Genomic DNA, 6,000 nt, shown 5'->3' on the forward strand with positions numbered 1-6,000 from the left:
TCATGCCTAACTTCTTGGAGCAAGGCAGGAGTGCTACGGGGACTGACCAAGAGACAGGGTGTAAGGAACCAGAAGACAAGTAGTGCTCAATCCAGGTGTCCAGTTCCATTGGGTACCAGACACATGAAGAGGATCATAGGAAAGCACAGTGCACAGTGGTGCAGTGGAGACGGGACTCACAAGAACCCAGCACCAGCACGTTGTATAAGTGATGGTGATGATGTCATCAACCTCCGCTTCCCCTCAGACTTGCCTGTTCCCTCAGGGTTTTGCTGCAATCCTCAGAGAGGATAGGCAACTGAGGGACTAAATTTTATAAGCTGTAATATATGGTCTCCTCCTGCAATGCATGTAATGATTATGCAGCAGTTTGGTATTGAACGGCAGTTATGACCCATTAGCTTTACAAAAGACCTGCTCCAAAACTGCTAGAACTGGTTTGTCATTCTGAATCGACACAACTGCCTTACTTTTTTGGATATTCCTTAAGGTTGTAGCTATGAAGACTGCTACTGTAAGTGCCTGCACTTCAGTTTACCAGTCTCACACCACTCAAACCCTTCAGGTGAAAGGAGAGCTGCATACACTGAAAATGCTGAATCAACTGAATCAAATGCAGGATTTCCAGTATAAGCATGGGACCAGGGGATCAACTAGGATTCACATCACCACAGAAGAAACTCTATACACATAGAAGGGACTCACTTCAGTCTGAAACTGATCAAGTGGGTTCTGTTTTCATTGAGGATGTATGGTACTTAGCCATTCTGGCTAGCCCCATCAAATAGCTGAATGTTTGAACAGGGCTTAGGACTACTTCAAAACCCTTAGGCAGGGGGTCAGTGAACAGGGGAGATTTGGAAAATTGTGGACCAGGAAACCCAAAGGGCATAGGATCGCTGTGATCAGAGGAAACTGCCTTATGCCAAGTCCATATATGTGTGCAAGTAGCCCATTGTTGTCTTGGGTGGGCTTCTCCAGGAGGTTTCTCCTATATGCACTACATTATCCATTTTACCTGGGGATGCCAGGATTGAACCTGGGACCTTGAGATGGCAAAGTACCTACTATGTCACCTCCAAATGCTAAGTCTAGAGCAGGAGGAGGGAAGCCACAACCCTCCGACTGCCATCAATCCCAGCCAAGGCCAATGGTCAAGGATAAAAGGGATTGTATTCCAACATCACCCAGAGGGTCACTGCCTCCTTGCCTCAAGCTAGAGCAGGGGTGGACAATACACAGCCTGTTACCTACTTCTTCTGAAGTCCCTGCCATTGCCCTGGCACCAAACTTTTGCATGTAATAGTGAGAACAAAAAAATTAAATCAACAGTTTTCCACCAAAATTCAGAAGCACACTACTATGCAGCCTTAGCAAGGCTGAAATTATCTTCCTTTCTAGCTAATCTCAACCTCTGTATAGCTCTGTAGTGATCATCAAACTGCTGGTTTGGGGTCTGCTAATATTATGCTGCCAAATTGGTGGTGGTACCAGGTCTGTGACTTGAAATTGCACAGAGCTCCTCATTTCTCTTAAAGAGTCACACAGAAAAGTCTGCTAGGCATGACTTCTGCTGTCACTGAATCATAATAACCTGACAATAAAAAGGGGTAGCTAGATCTTGGAACAACCTAATCAAGATCATAAAGTTGTTGCGAGAATAAAATAGAAGTTGGATGTGTTTTACATTGTTTTGAATGCCTTGGAGGTTAAACTGTGAATGGTGGTTTTAATGTTGCAATAGAACTTTATTTTTCTGAATAGTTGTACACATTTTTTCAGTAAGGTAACATTTGTGGAAAGATGGTATATAAATACTGTTAAACAAATATATGTAACATAGTGAGGGATATTGAAGTGTTAAACTAACAAATCTAGCCATACCAATTTGTAATATAAGGCAGTTAGGGATTTCAGGGCTGGCTCACATAGTTGGCCATCTAAAAACCTGTACTTTAAAAAATGATATATTTGTTTATGGTATTTTTACCCCAATCTTTAGCCAAAGTGGTTCCCAAAGTGACTTAAAAATATCAGTAGTCAAATATTTTGCCTGCAGTCAAACTGGAGTGCTTAAGAAAGTGTCAGTGTGTTCAGTGGAACCCCAAAGTTTGCAGAAACATGAAAACAAGAATTCTTACTTTTATAAAGCAGGGGAAAACAATCCCTAAACCTACCCACCCGCAAACAGCCCAGTGGGCATTAAACACACTCAGTAGCCAAGGAAATGAAAAACAACTATTCCAGCTGGCATGGAATGGAGTATTCAAGAAAAAGAGTATGACTGGTAAAAGACTTGAATATTAGAACTCTTGTTACATTGCTAGTTTTGATGTAGGTCCCAGGTGTTTCACCTACTGTAAATAGAAACACGATGTTGGGTCCATGGTAGTGGACCCATGCATGCACCTGAAGCCCACTATTCATATGGCATTCCGGGATGGCCAGGCATCTGAAGCAATTTTCAGAGAGTAGCTTGCATTTTGGTCCCGAGATGAGCTTCCACACCTCTTACTGGTTATCTGGCCGAAACCTCGAGAGTCAACTCAAGGGTGCTTCTGGCCACGCTTACCAAAGGGAACGTCAAAGAAAGGGCGCCTGTTCTGGGGAGAGCTGCGCGCGGCCAGGCATAATTCCTTTTGCAACCTCTTTTAAAGCGAGAATCAGGAGGGAGCCGCCGAAAGTCATTTCAACAGAACTAACGGGGGTGGGGGAGCAGACAAGGATCGGTTCGTAGGCGTGCGGTCAGCATTTGCGGAAGGGAGTGGTGGAGGAGAGAAAATCTATCCTAAGGCAAACAGCAGGCTGAAAGGAGAGTGCCAAAAGAGCGAGCGAACAGGAGGTCACACGAAGCCCTTTCAGCTGCCGGTCGCGGCTTCGGCCCGGTTGGAGCAAGGCGAGGGCCCGGCCCGGGCAAGGCAGGCACGTGATCCTCAGCCCAGAAGCCATTGCTGGCTTCCCCCGCACCCACCACTTCACACTGTCACCCTCGCTCGCGGCTCGCCAGCGACGGGCGCTCCAGCGTCCAGTCGGGACGCGCTGGCCGCACTGGCCGCGAGGCCCCCTTCCGGGCGACGCGACGGGAGCGCTCGGCTCCGCTCCCTGGAGCCGCCTGCGCCGGGTGGAACTTACTTACCTGCGCGCCCGCCCTCCCGCCCGCCGCCGGGGGGAGAGGCGTCTCTCCTCGGCCCTCTGGCTAGCCCGCTCCGCGGCGGCTGCGGGGCGTCCGGGCGCCGCCTCTGTGCCCTCCCCACACTAACCCGAAACCCCCCGCCGCCTTCGGTCGTCAGCTTTGGCCCGCCAGGCTTCTTGGAACAGTTGCCCTGGAGGGGAAATAGAGTCACTTCGCTTAATGGCGACGGGGCAAGAAGACAGGGAGCCCCGGAGGCATCTGATCGATTTACTAAACAAACTGAAACGTGGGTGGGGATGTTAAACAGTAACCAAGAGCCTCAAGGAAAACTGAAAGCTGCAGCCGTCGCAGGCTGCTGCCGCCTCGCATCGCTCGCACGCAACCGCGCACGCACACCTTTTTCTTTTCCATCCCCCCCGCCCCCCGCCTTTACTCCCCGGTTGCTCTGGGTGGCTTCAGCCCGGCAACCTGCCCTTTGCTCGTTCACTGCAGCTGCCTATTCCGGCGACTAAAGATCAGCGCTGGGACCCGCGTAAGAAAGGAAGGGGTATTTGCTACTTTACAGCGCGATCTTATCCAACAAGCGTATTCTGGAGGAACCCTCGAGGGGCAGGTGGCGGGGTGGCCAAGGGTTGTGGCAGCCCGGCAGAAAGTAGCCACAAGGGAGGGGAGTGCAACTAGCAGCCACCTGAGCTACAGGCTGCGTAACAACGGCGATGCGGGCACTCCCACGGCAGGATCCTGCGCACGTCTACCTAGAATTGGGGTTTATCGTATCACTGAGGGCGCGATCTTAAGCATGTTTAGACAGAACTCCTGCAATTCCCACTATTCTCCAAGGCGTGCGCACGATTGCTGGAAAGTCAGAGGGTAATCATTTGGGATAGATGCAGAATGCCAGGCTTCAGACACGTTGGAGTCCGCTGGCAGCTGCATCAGAAATAAGTCAGTATCGCCGAACCCAACTAGATTCGGAATAAACTAGAGTGGCACCGGAAAGTTCAGCGAGTTGTGTAGGTCGCGGGCAAAAACCAGCTAAGAAAAGGATTCTCTGACCATTCCCAAAACTACCCGAGCTATGATGGGGCAGCAGTTTTGCCTCTCCCTTGCCGGAACTATGGGCTATTGGTGCTGGCTTAAGAACAATTATAAGAAAAAGCACTGCATGTGTTGCTTACTGCTAGGAAAAGGTGCGTGGAGAGGGCAGACCAGCGCTCCCAGCATCGCTCCCAACCAGTCTGTGCCAACCTGGGAATAGTAGGACTTCTTTCTGTAAACATCCCACTCCAAACTAAGTTCTATGACACCTAGCAAAATTTGAGTGATCTCTCTATGAAACACTTTATTTCCATCTTCAGATCTTTAGTGCATGAGGGGCTAAAGTTAAGCACAATTTGGTATCACTGGGAAGGAATTAAGGCTGGACTTAAAGGTCATCTTCCAATCCTTGAGACCCTACGAATGGAAGCAACGCTCTCCCCCAGTCCTACCCCCGCGCTCCTCAAACGATTGTCTTTTAGAAGCTCCAAAACTGGTTTTCACACCAACTCTTCATAGGCAAAAATGGACTGTCCACGTAAGACAGTAACATGCACTCAGGAATAATTAAACATGGTGAAAGTCGGAAGCTCTTGGCAATCTTTCTACCAGGCTAGATAGAATCTGCTATGATGGGAGCATTTCCACATTTGATACTGTCAGACCGGGCCTCAAGATAGACTCGGAGTGGCTAGCTGTGAAGTGAAAGCTGCGCGTTTGCTGTGCAAATTCACCCGCAATTGGGGGAGATTTCTATCCACTTTGGATCATCTAACTTGTTCGCAGTCTTCGTAACGATGCATGGTTGGGTCTTTATGGAGTAGTACAGTTCCTTTCCATCTGTACCTAGGTTTCTGCCAACCAGGGAGCACGCTTCATATCGCGAGAAAGCAGCTGTGCTTTGACGGCCGAAAGCTCCTGCCACAGTAAAGCTGTTGGTTCTAAGATGTCCCAAGACCTTAGTTTTTGCATCAGTTCTGTTTTATATCAGTGCCCAAGGAAAGTGCATTGGACACATCCTGGTGCTAGAACGATCATATTGAATCTCCTTACTGAAGTCAGATGATACACAGCGTGAACAAGCTGGTCCTATTCAAAGCTAGGCACAGCTAAATCCCCTGGGAGTATTTAACTTTGCAAAGCATTGGACTTTCTGCAATTTATGTACGGAGAGGAATACCATGGAAAACTTGTACACCTAGGAGGGGTGGAAGGCCTTTCAAATTCCTCTTTGTTGTCCAAAAAGTGGAGTGGGGAGAGAAGTAATATCTATAGTTCTAGTTTGGGTTCTCTTGGACAAGCTGGTTCTTGAAACAGGCTTTCCAGACTTACAGATCTCGTCATGGGGAAGGAGGGGTCCAGCGCTCTTGAAACCTGGCAATATTTGCTGGGGAGCAAACCTAAATCTAATAATCCAATCTCGCCCCCCCCCACACACACACACACCCCGTACCTGGTTTTTAATTGAAGTAGTGAAGCTGCATTAATCTACAGGAGGTTGGCAAGGAATTAAGCGGAACTGTAGTAGTAAACAGCCATTTGATCTCCTGAGCCTGAGTTTTGTTAAGTGCCAGTGACGATTAACTACTTTTTGTTTTGTTTTCAATTTAAACCTCAAACAGGCTCTTCAACTTTTGAGAAGATGGACAAAAGCAAGATATCCTGTTTAGAAGGCTGGGCTCCTTTCACTGCCCTTTCAATTTCGAAATTTACCGCTGCATTCAACTGTGTGAAAGAGGATAAAGAAGGGAGAAAATATTTTGATACTAGTACAAATTTCCTTTTTTCCCACCCAGAGTCACCCCAACCCTTGAATGGACACCAATTCA

This window comes from Varanus komodoensis, unplaced genomic scaffold, assembly GCF_004798865.1.
Source record: "Varanus komodoensis strain SLA01 unplaced genomic scaffold, ASM479886v1 scaffold14_1, whole genome shotgun sequence".
In the NCBI taxonomy this organism is placed as follows: domain Eukaryota; kingdom Metazoa; phylum Chordata; class Lepidosauria; order Squamata; family Varanidae; genus Varanus; species Varanus komodoensis.